At 44.0% G+C, this 10,433-nt stretch overlaps 1 protein-coding gene across 1 annotated transcript in view; it reads right to left on the reverse strand.

Moving 5' to 3' along the window:
• Positions 1–9,969, reverse strand: part of Ldah (lipid droplet associated hydrolase) — a 65,893-nt gene extending 55,924 nt beyond the window's left edge. Inside the window, exon 1 of the mRNA XM_005360578.2 lies at positions 9,891–9,969. The gene's annotated coding sequence lies outside the window, so the exon portion shown is untranslated. The remainder of the gene's footprint in view (positions 1–9,890) is intronic.
• Between the last annotated feature and the right edge of the window lie 464 nt (positions 9,970–10,433).

Genomic DNA, 10,433 nt, shown 5'->3' on the forward strand with positions numbered 1-10,433 from the left:
GGATGGGGGGCAGGTATGAGAAATAAAATAAAGACCGAGCAAAAGGCAGGAGAGGTGTGCACAGCTGTAGTCTCAGCCCTCAGGAAGTGGACGTGTGAGATCAAGGTCAGCCTCTTTAGCTACACAGAGTTAGACACTGGTGTGGAGACCCTGTCTCAACCTTTCCCTCCTCTCTCCCCATCCCCACAAAAGGCAGGAAAATATAAAACCTTGAACCAAAGACAATATTGAAGAATTAGAAAGGGTCATTTCAAAAACACTCAGAAGAGAATGCCACAGGGTACGACCCAGGTGCAAGACTATTCGGCTGTCTGCATCAAAAGACTGAAAGGCAAATTCAAACAACCACAAGGGGTTTCCTGAGAAACAGGCAGTCACCTGGTCAGGAATGGCCAGGAATCACAGTCGGATTAGCATTTCCCCCTGTGGCTGTCTCCAGTTGGAAGCCACAGTGCCCTTGGATGACTTCCCTCCCTAGGCTGGCATCCTCTGGTAGCTCAGTGCCTTACCTGAGATGGGCCCTCAACCTTTACCTGGCAATGGCTGGGGGAAAGCTCAGCTCTCCCAGGATGGAAAACACTGAGTTCTTTATGTTCATTCTAGTCACCCTCTTCTGTCCCAATTCTGCAGCACAGTCTTGTGTAATGGAAGCACCACATCATTGGATTGTGAAAGAGGTGGGCAGGGAATACCAGGACATGAGGCAGGAAGCATGCAAGATTCTCTGAATCACGTTATACATGCCAACTGGAGACTCTGAAATCTTTAAGTAATTCCCACCCCCACCCCCCGTCTCCATTTTTGCCCTCCCTGTCTGTGGGCACCAGGTCTCAACACTTCAAGACTCTGTCCCAGCCTTCAGGACGGCCTGCGCCTTCCCCTCGGGCTACCCGGTCCTTTCCTTAGCGCCCACTGCTTTTTTGCAGTCACTCTGCTCACGCCTTCTCCCCAGTCTCCTCTGGACCGCCTTCCCGCTGCTGTCAATGACCCATTTGCCACCTCCCACCAGGAATTCCAGCCCCTCTCCCAAGGCTGCGCTCACAGCTCTGACCCTGGGCTCTGAAATGCTTCTCTTCTGCCTGGTGGAAGTGGTTGGACAGTGGAAGCTGGAAGCCTCCCTTGCAGGCTCTCCCTGGCGGACATGTCTTCCCCTCTGTGCTGCTCAGGCTATGAAATCCCCCAGCCTCCTTTCCAACTGGAGGGGATTTTGTCACCGAAAGATACAGAGTAATAACTGGAACTGTTTTTCACTGGTAGAACTGAGAACTCCTGGCACAGAGTGACTAAGGGCCAAGAATACTGTTAAAAATCGAGTCCCCACAATAAAGCATGTAGTCCAAAGGTCACGGATACCCAGAATGGAGAAAACTGCTCTAGTGCTGGGTGAGTGTCTGTCTCCAGAGGGTCACTAACACCAGCAGTGGGATCGCCACCGTGCCTTCTCTAGGTCTCCTCACAGGGCACCAGCAGCACTGGGGCGATACCCCAAGCGGCTGTTCCATGGTCCCTCCTCTAGACAGCCAGCTGCTTGGCCTTTGTTCTCCATGTTGGCCCGGAACTGTGGGTCTCGAGCTGTGCACAGGCACTCCGTACACACCTGAAGTGGGTGCTGGGATTTGAACCTAGATCCTCAGGCTTGCAGAGGAAGCATGCTCATTTCCCCACCCACAGTCTTTTTCTCAGTGGACACTGGTTAGGTAGGCAGCTAAGTTTTAGACTTAGTGCAAGTAAAGAGTCCAAGAATAAGAATATAGAAAAGTAGGTTCCAGAAATAGGAATGCAGAAGTAAAGAAATATAAAGTTGAAAGCCTAGGAGAATGAGCAGACTGTGGGCAGCTTTTGGATTAACTATTAACAGTGGGTAACTTTGCCTTACAACCCATAGCTCTGTCTGCAGGACTGAAGCGGCCCTCTGCAACTGATATGAGCTGAGTTAACCTTTGAAGGATGGGATGTACTGACTTTTTGGTTGTGCATTGTCCCGTACCCTTCCCTGCTACACAAAACTGGCAGTATCAGGGGAGTGTAGAGCTTTGGTAAACACCAACAGGAAATGCCAAAAGGAAACAATGGGCTAAATACAAACACTAGTTTAACTGAAAAACACTGCTAATGAGAAGGGAAAAAAGGCAATTTGTATCTGAGTTTTATCTCAAGATTGTAAAAATTCTCGCTCGCTTCTTGCTATAAAAAAAGGGAGTTTGGAAAGAGCCATGGCCACAGCTATAGAAGGCCATCTCTTACTGTGGTCACAGTCATAGAGAGCTGATAAGTTTTTTGTGCCCTAGGGAGAATTTTTTTTCTTTTTTATAAATAAAGATTCCTATTGCTTTAATAGACTTTGGTGGTCTGTACCCCATCTTTGTGTGAATGAAAGGACCCAACACAAGTACTCAATGCCTTTCCCCAGACAGGTCATCATAATTAAGGCAAAGACAATGATGGTTAGGATGCAGTGTAACTAGAAATTCCACACATCTGGAAAACTATCTGACAACATGGGTCAACACCTACAAAAGGGACCACTTTGCCTCATTTTGAGGAATTAATTCCATACAAAAAATAAAATCACAAAAATATTTCCGTAAGAAATGCAAGCAAAGAGTGCTGCTTAATAATAGTCCAAGGGCTGAAGTAGCTAAGTGGCCACTAATGGGGTTAGGCACAGTATGACAAAGCAGTGTATGAGAGTTAACTACTTAATGACTCAGCATTCGGGAGGGATAAACTACAGTTCTGAGCATATGTGCCCCATTGAGACAGCTCTGCTAATTTCCTTTAACTTTCCTTTTCCCCCTAAAATTTCTATGATTTCATTTCTCCAGTCTTAGGATCTGGTATCCCCTCATCCCCCTTGTCTATGTCCACATTCCTTTGACTGTCATTTTTATGAATTTAGGTGGGAAGAAGGAACAAACACAGGGTTTTTTTTTGGTTTTTTGAGACAGGGCTTCTCTGTAGCTTTGGAGCCTGTCCTGGAACTAGCTCTGTAGACCTCGAACTCACAGAGATCCGTCTGCCTCTGCCTCCCGAGTGCTGGGATTAAAGACATGCGCCGCCACCACCTGGCCTTAACTGACTTTTCTTAAGCAAGAATGATTAGAAAAAATTAAAAACTTTAGATGTGTGAACCACTCCTGATACAAAGTATGTTGACTAAATAAGTTTCACTCACCTTTATATTCAGGACTATTTTAATCACTAGTAAATGTCACTGTAGCCTCTGTAAGAATCTGTCCTGTCTCTTTAAGAGTCAAGCCATGCCTACTCCCTCCCCTGTCTGCTGAGGCAGGCAGATCTTCCTTCCTGCTTGCAGCCTGAGTCTCTTCTTTTTCCTTCTCCCTCTCGAAGAGGCAACTTCTGCCTCTCCGGTCTCTCCCTTCTGTCTCTGCCCACTGTTCTCTCTCTCTCTCTCTCTCTCTCTCTCTCTCTCTCTCTCTCTCTCCCCCCCTCTCTGTTCTTCCCTCTTCTCCTCTTCCCTTCAATAACCCACTAAATAAATATCCAACCTCACTCTGCACGGCTTGCGTATCCATCTGTCTCTTGTCTGCCAGCACCACACAGGGACCAGCCACCTTTGGAGACCTGCTGCATAGTCTCGTGAGCCGTCCCTGTGTGAAACTGGCTGCTCTCAGGACACGCTGCTCCCTGCCTGCTCCCACTCAGGGATCTGCAGCATTTCTGCCACTGCAGTCCCGTGAGGATCTCTGCAGCATTTTTAATTAATTCATTACAGCCTCCTCTCCAGAAATATCATAACACAGTGGGTGTACTTGTGAAGGTTTTCTGACATTTACAATGCATCAGAAACAAAATCGATGGAGGCTAATACAAAATGTTAAATTAGGGCACAGACTGCAAAGCCACTGGCCACACTTAACACTTTAACCAGAGGGAAATCCAGCCATTAAACACACCTGACTCTTGACTAATTAATTCCAAGTAATGATACTCTGAGTTTGATTAACGTCAAGATTTCTGAGAATTCAAACAGACGTGAAACTCAAACATTGTCTACGAAAACTGGGAAACAAAATCCACAACTACGATTCTAAAAGACTTCAATCACAATAAATGAACTGAGAAGTGTGGAGTTGACACTGGTGTTCCCGGGGCAGCCTTCCCTTCCCTCGTACATCTGAGTCTCACCAAGCAATGGAGAAGGAAGGAAAAAAAAATCTTACCTAAGAGCCTGAAGTAATTCAGTTCTGCAAGGACAGATTAGCAAAACACTATGTTATGACAATTATAGGTTGCAGAAGGGCGACAGTTCCACCCTTGGCCTCAGCTTCAGCCTATGAGCAGGCCTGGATTAAATCAATTTGATAAGCACCAAGCATCAAGATGGACGGCATCCAAGTGTGACTATGACTTGTGCAATTTATGACAACCTGTTTTTCTAAATACAGGTGCTTACCTGTATTAATAATTTTTGAATTTTACGTTGCAACGTATTTTTCCAATTTAATCTTATACAAACCTAGGAAATATGTGAAACAGAATCATCATTTGACCAGTATAAATCTTAGAAGTTCAAACTTACAATATTTTCATAAATTTATTGTAATACTTAGAATGCAACTATAAAACTATATTGTATGAAACCAATGGGAACAATAAAACTAAAATTATGAACAAAAATATTCAAAATAGAGTTGTATGTGTATCTTATTAGGCTGAAGCATCTAAATGTCTGTGTTTATTTTATCTACCAGAATTCCTACTGTCCTGTACAAACTGGCGATGATAACTTTTAAAAAGCTTGAGCTAGAATGACCCAAGAGTTATCAGTCACATTATGAATCAAAAAGACATAGCAGGGGAGTTTTTCAGATTTCCCCCTTTTCTTCCAGTATTTGTGTGTCCTCACCTGTTTGCATATGTATGGAGGACAGAGGTCAACTCAGGGTATCTTTGTCTATGCTCTCAGGGTCTCTCTGCGCTGACTGGCTGGCCAGCAAGCTTTCAGGGCCCATATGTCCCCTCCCACTCTCCCCATGCCGGGGTCACAATAGAGCTCTTAAGTAAGCACTCGGGGTCCAAAATCAGGTCATTCAGCTTGCACAGCGCACACGTTACCCAGGGAGCAGCCGCCCAGTCTGCAAGAGTTCCATTACTCTGTCTACTAAGAACCTGTGTCATTTACCACACACATCGGAGTCTAAGAATCTCCTAAAGCTTCCTCAGAAGCCGGTCTTCCCGTGATCATCAAACGCACGCACCACTTACCGTCTCACCATGAGACACAGCAGAACACACACTCACGCATGTCTGATTCTTGAATGGAAATTAATTCGTGTGGTTCCTGGGTACCAGCATCTAAGCTATTTGTGAAATATTTGGTGACTGGAATGCACAGATTGGCTCTTGAAAGGTTCGTGGCAGACACACCAAGTTTGTAATTCATATGGAATGACGATGTGAGAAGGAAATATGGAAAATAGCAGAAGCTCTAGTTCAAATACCGACATGCTGGTTATCTGAATGTGTTAAACCACAGAGGTGAGACTGGCAGTTGGTTTTGCTTAGAGGTTTGTTTTTTTGAGTGGTGCTGGGGATTGAACCCAAGGCCTTGCACATGCTAGACAAGTGTTCTACTACTTAATATTCCCAGTCATTCGAGGTTTGTTTTTAAGTTTAAGATGTAGTGAATCTAATTTTGCAATAGCAGATCAGCTTGCTTCCAAAAAATCTTCCACTGATGACAACTAGAGAAGCTAGGGGGAAAGCTTTTTCTGACTGTTAAAAAAAAATACCAGTAACCACTAAAATAATGGTCCAAGAATGTGTAACAAATTTGCTTAACAGGGAAAACAAAATGAGATATATGAGTGAGAAAAAGGCAGAGAATTTTAAAAATATAACATCAAAAATACAGAATACAGAGCCTTTCGGCAGCACTCTGCTCTCTCTGTCCCCAGACCCAACCCCATAGGCTCATCTCCAGCGCTGCAGCAGACACCAGCTGCTGCCTCCCTTCCCCCTGCCCACATCTCCTATGGATCCCGCAGACCAATCTCTCCTGGCTTCCTTTCCCTGACTTATTGCTATATCCCATCCCCCAGCTCAAGCAGATGATTCCTGCCCAACTGCAGGCCACACGTTTCAGAAAACCAGGTGGGCTGCCCACAGACTGTGATGGCTGTGTGCTGCACGTTTTCCTGGCCTGCTTGGCTGGTATAGTCATGGGGGAATGCCTCCTGGTTTTGCAGGCTGGGATGAAGCAAGGAGTTGAGGGAAGGGGGTTGGGGGGGATGTCCCTGGGATCCGCAGGAGACATGGGCAGCTGCAGCAGGAAGGGAGTCCTCATTTAGGGAGAAGACTAATTGGGTCTCTGGAAACAGAGAAGTGGAGAAAGTCTATGGGAATAGAAATAAGGAAAAGATGGTCTTTCAAAGAAACAACATGGGCCAACTAGAGATGAACATAGAAAATGAATCGACCATAACACAGAGTAAGCCACATATAACATAAAACAGAGAGAGCAATAAAACTTCCAGGAGACTCATGTTTCCACTACAACTTATCTGCTGACCTTTGTACAGTCAAAGGTTACTTAAACCAGTCACAGCATACCTTAGCCATAAAGGAAAGGGTTTTAAAATGCATCCTTTAGATTAAGAACATGCATTCATCACTAGACACTGGTAGTGAAAGTACAGGCAGAAAACAGAGTAGGAGAGGACACACACACGTATGTACAGTCTTCTGGTTATAAGACCGTTGTTAGGATGTCCTCCAGCAACAGGTGTGAATCTTGAATGCTACTCATGTGTCATTACGCATTTGTTTGTGTGCTTGTATGTGTACAGATTTACAGTCTTCTCCCACTCTGTAATTTTCCTCCCATTCTCTTAATTTCTCTGTATACAATTTATCTAAAGATATGACTACCTTTTTGTGGGGCTAGGGGGTAAACCTAGGACCTTGCATATGTTAGGTAATTGCTCTATCACTGAGCTACATCTTCAGTCCATACTTTTTGTACTATGTGTGTATAGTATCTATACATACAAAACAGACTACAACATGCACATCTCTAGACTATGCAAAGAACGTCTACAAATCAGAAAGAAAGAGACAACCCATTTAAAATACAGGTAAAATGTCAGAAGGGCACATTTCAAAAGCGAATGGCCCCAAACAGATAGCTAATAACCATAAGGGCTTTCTAGAAGAGTCAAAGAATACCAATATGGAAAACATCATCTGGGTATGTTGGTGCAGGTCCAAAATCCAAGAATGTAGGAGGCTGAGATAAAAATGTTGTGAGTTTGAGACTAGTCAGGGCCACATGATATAAAGTTGTCTAAAAAAAACAAACAAACAAACCCTAAAAAACAAAAATGACTCCGTGGTTAAGAGCATTGCCTGCTCTTCCAAAGGTCCTGAGTTCAATTCCCGGCAACCGCATGGTGGCTCACAACCATCTGTAATGAGGTCTGCTTGCCCTCTTCTGGTTTGCAGACGCACACAGACAGGATATTGTATACTGTATACATAATAAATAAATAAATATTTTTTTAAAAAAAAACCCAGGTGTTAAGGCTAATACCTATTTTCCAGCACTGAAAGGTAGAGGTAAGATCAGGTTCAAGGTCGGCCTAGATTAGAGAAGACACCATCTCAAAAAAAAATACAAAATAAAAAAACCCTATAAAGTATAATGCTAATCACAGGGGAAAGATTTACAGAAACACACACACACACACATTGAAATCAGGCCTGGAATTCTCCAACTCCAGGCTATGAAGGTCTTGAATACCAGCTTAATGAGTTAGGGGAACCAGTAATTCCAGACTATATCTGATCTATATCAGGGACCTGAACTGATAGTTGCTACAATTTAAAAATTAAAAAGTTCCCAAGAATTACAGTATCTCACACTTGTTCGTTCAACATGGCACACCATCCTAACACTTAAACCTTTAAACAACATGTTATATCCTCACAGATTATGTGGATTAGAAATTTTCAAAGGCTAGAGAATAGTCAGTCTTGGTCAAATCTCAAGTAAGTTAGCTAAGAAAACTCAACACTGGCTTTAACGTGTTCACTGGGACAGGGTCATCAGGAAGTAACCTTATTGATAACCCTACAATGGGTCCTCCAAGACAACAATAGGTTGTTGGCTTAGGAAACCAGAACACATCATCCCTATCTGAGCTTTCCAGGTGACATATTTTAAGAGATTTCTGCAGTGCAGACAGGCTGATTTCCAAATACTAGTGGCTCCTGAGGATTAGCCTTATCTCACCTCTCAGGACCTCACCTCACTAGTATTGGAGCATGAGTTCCCAACACACTGATAAGCATTGGGAACCTTTAAGAGACAAACAGACCATCTCAGAAAGTGAGCTGCCATTTTGCCAAGTCTTACCAGTCTCTCCGATCTACCAACATCTCAACCTCTTACTCAAAGTGGTTCGGGAAAATGTTAACAGCTTAGGAAGGTAATAGTTTCCAGAAGTAAGAAAGGACTAAAGTGTTCTTATAAGAAAGACTGGGGGAGGGGGAGAATCAGAAAAAAACATAAGAACACACTAAAGTTTGGAAGCTAACAAAATAATGCTATAAGAAACAAGAGCAAGGAATTTAAAAATAACAATTAACTTACAAATGGGATCAACCGCAGAGTGGAACCAACAGAAAACGAGATCAGAGAACTTGGATAGATTCACAGAACTAATGAACCTGAATTAGTGGGAAATAATCTAAAAATGTAGCAGTAGCCCAGGGGCTCGTACTACAGTGACACCTAAAATTCATACAAGCAGAATTCCAGAGGAGACAATGTGGGGCTAAAAGAGACACTGAGAGAAAACAGTACTGGAAACTTCCCAAATTTGAGAAGGACATGAATCTACAGATTGATTCAAGAAGCTGAGCAAACTTCAAGTTGGCGAAATCTACAGAAATACAAGGCATACCAAAGGTGCATTTTGAAAAACCAAAAGCAAAGAAAAAAATTTAAATTGGTCAGAGAGCAACAACACATTATCTGCAATGGTGAAGGTAATTCTCGTGTGGATTTCTCAGGAGAAACCACCAGGGACAGAAACATCTTTCAACTTCATATGGAAAACAAGGAAGTATTCAACAGACACCAAACAACTACCGCTTACGGTTCCAAGTTTGTTTTAACAAACCTTTGTGACTTAAGCCTAGAGATTTTTTTTTGTAGTTGTTATTTTTGTTTGTTTTGTTTTTGTCTTTTGAGACAGGGTTTCTCTGTAACCTTGGAGCAGGCCCTAGAACTCGCTCTGTAGACCAGGCTGACCTCAAACCCTCCTGCCTGTGCTGGGGTTAAAGGTGTATGCGCCGCCACCACCAGAGAAGATGAGAGATTTTTTTTTTTTTTTTTTTTTTTTTTTTTTTTTTTACTTTCCCAGGTCTGTTTGGTTGCAACACCCACCCCAGCAATAAGGACGTGCTTTTAAAACTAAAAGGACAAGGAAACATGGGAGGGTTCAAATGGCAGACTGTCCGTTCTCCCACTGTTTAGCATTCAGGACAGAAAGCAGATGATCAGTAATAACTTGGGAGAGAAGAGATGAATTAGTGAGTCATGAAAGAATTGTCTCAACCTGTATTCTGAGCAGTGAGAGGAGTGGGGGAAACCGCCAAAGGTGAGAGTATGCAAGTAAGGCAGGAAGAGATGCAAGGGCAGCCCCAGAGGGACTCTGATTCATTTCTAGCGGACTGCCTAACAACGCACAGGCTCATCCCTTCCCAGGCAGCCGCTGGCGACCTTGCCACCAGTGGGGTGCGTGCAGTACCATCTCGTTCCCCACCGCCAAGTTCAGCCCACCCGGGGTGATGGCCACTTCATTATCCTGGCACCACCCTGAGCGCAGCACGCCCGTCCTTCCTCAGGGAAAACCACCCACCTCTCTGATCCTCCTGCAAGGTGTATCAAGTTGTCCACAGATCTAGGAAAGCGTCACCAGAACCGGAAGTCCCGGTCAATCGTGAAGTCACAACACGGCGCCGAGCCATTCCCGGAAGTTGGCGCCCTTAGAACGCTTTCTGAGCGGGGATCCCGAGTTTTGATGACAGCTTCGTAGGGATGTGGTCCCTAGCCAGCGCCATAGCTGGGAGCACTTAGAGAGTTTCCTTTATTTCTTCTAAATTTTAACCGCTTTCTGTTCTTTGTGGTTATTTAGTAGTTTTTTCCCCTCCTCCGGAGTCCTTTTTCTGTTCTCCACACCTGCCCCCTTTCCTGCCTTGCATCTCCAGTCCCTTCTTCGTGAACACAGGAAAGCTGGCTCTCAGTTAACCTTAGCGTTAGTATTCCTCTTCATATATTCTGCACTTTAGGACAATGAGACTGTTCAGAGGTACTTTCAACTAAGCACAAACCCCAAGATCATATCCTCAGTATTTGGTACATGATACATGTTCAGTGTATTTATAGTCTTGAAAATCCTGTA

The sequence above is a fragment of the Microtus ochrogaster genome, linkage group LG3 (genome assembly GCF_000317375.1).
Source record: "Microtus ochrogaster isolate Prairie Vole_2 linkage group LG3, MicOch1.0, whole genome shotgun sequence".
Lineage (NCBI taxonomy): Eukaryota > Metazoa > Chordata > Mammalia > Rodentia > Cricetidae > Microtus > Microtus ochrogaster.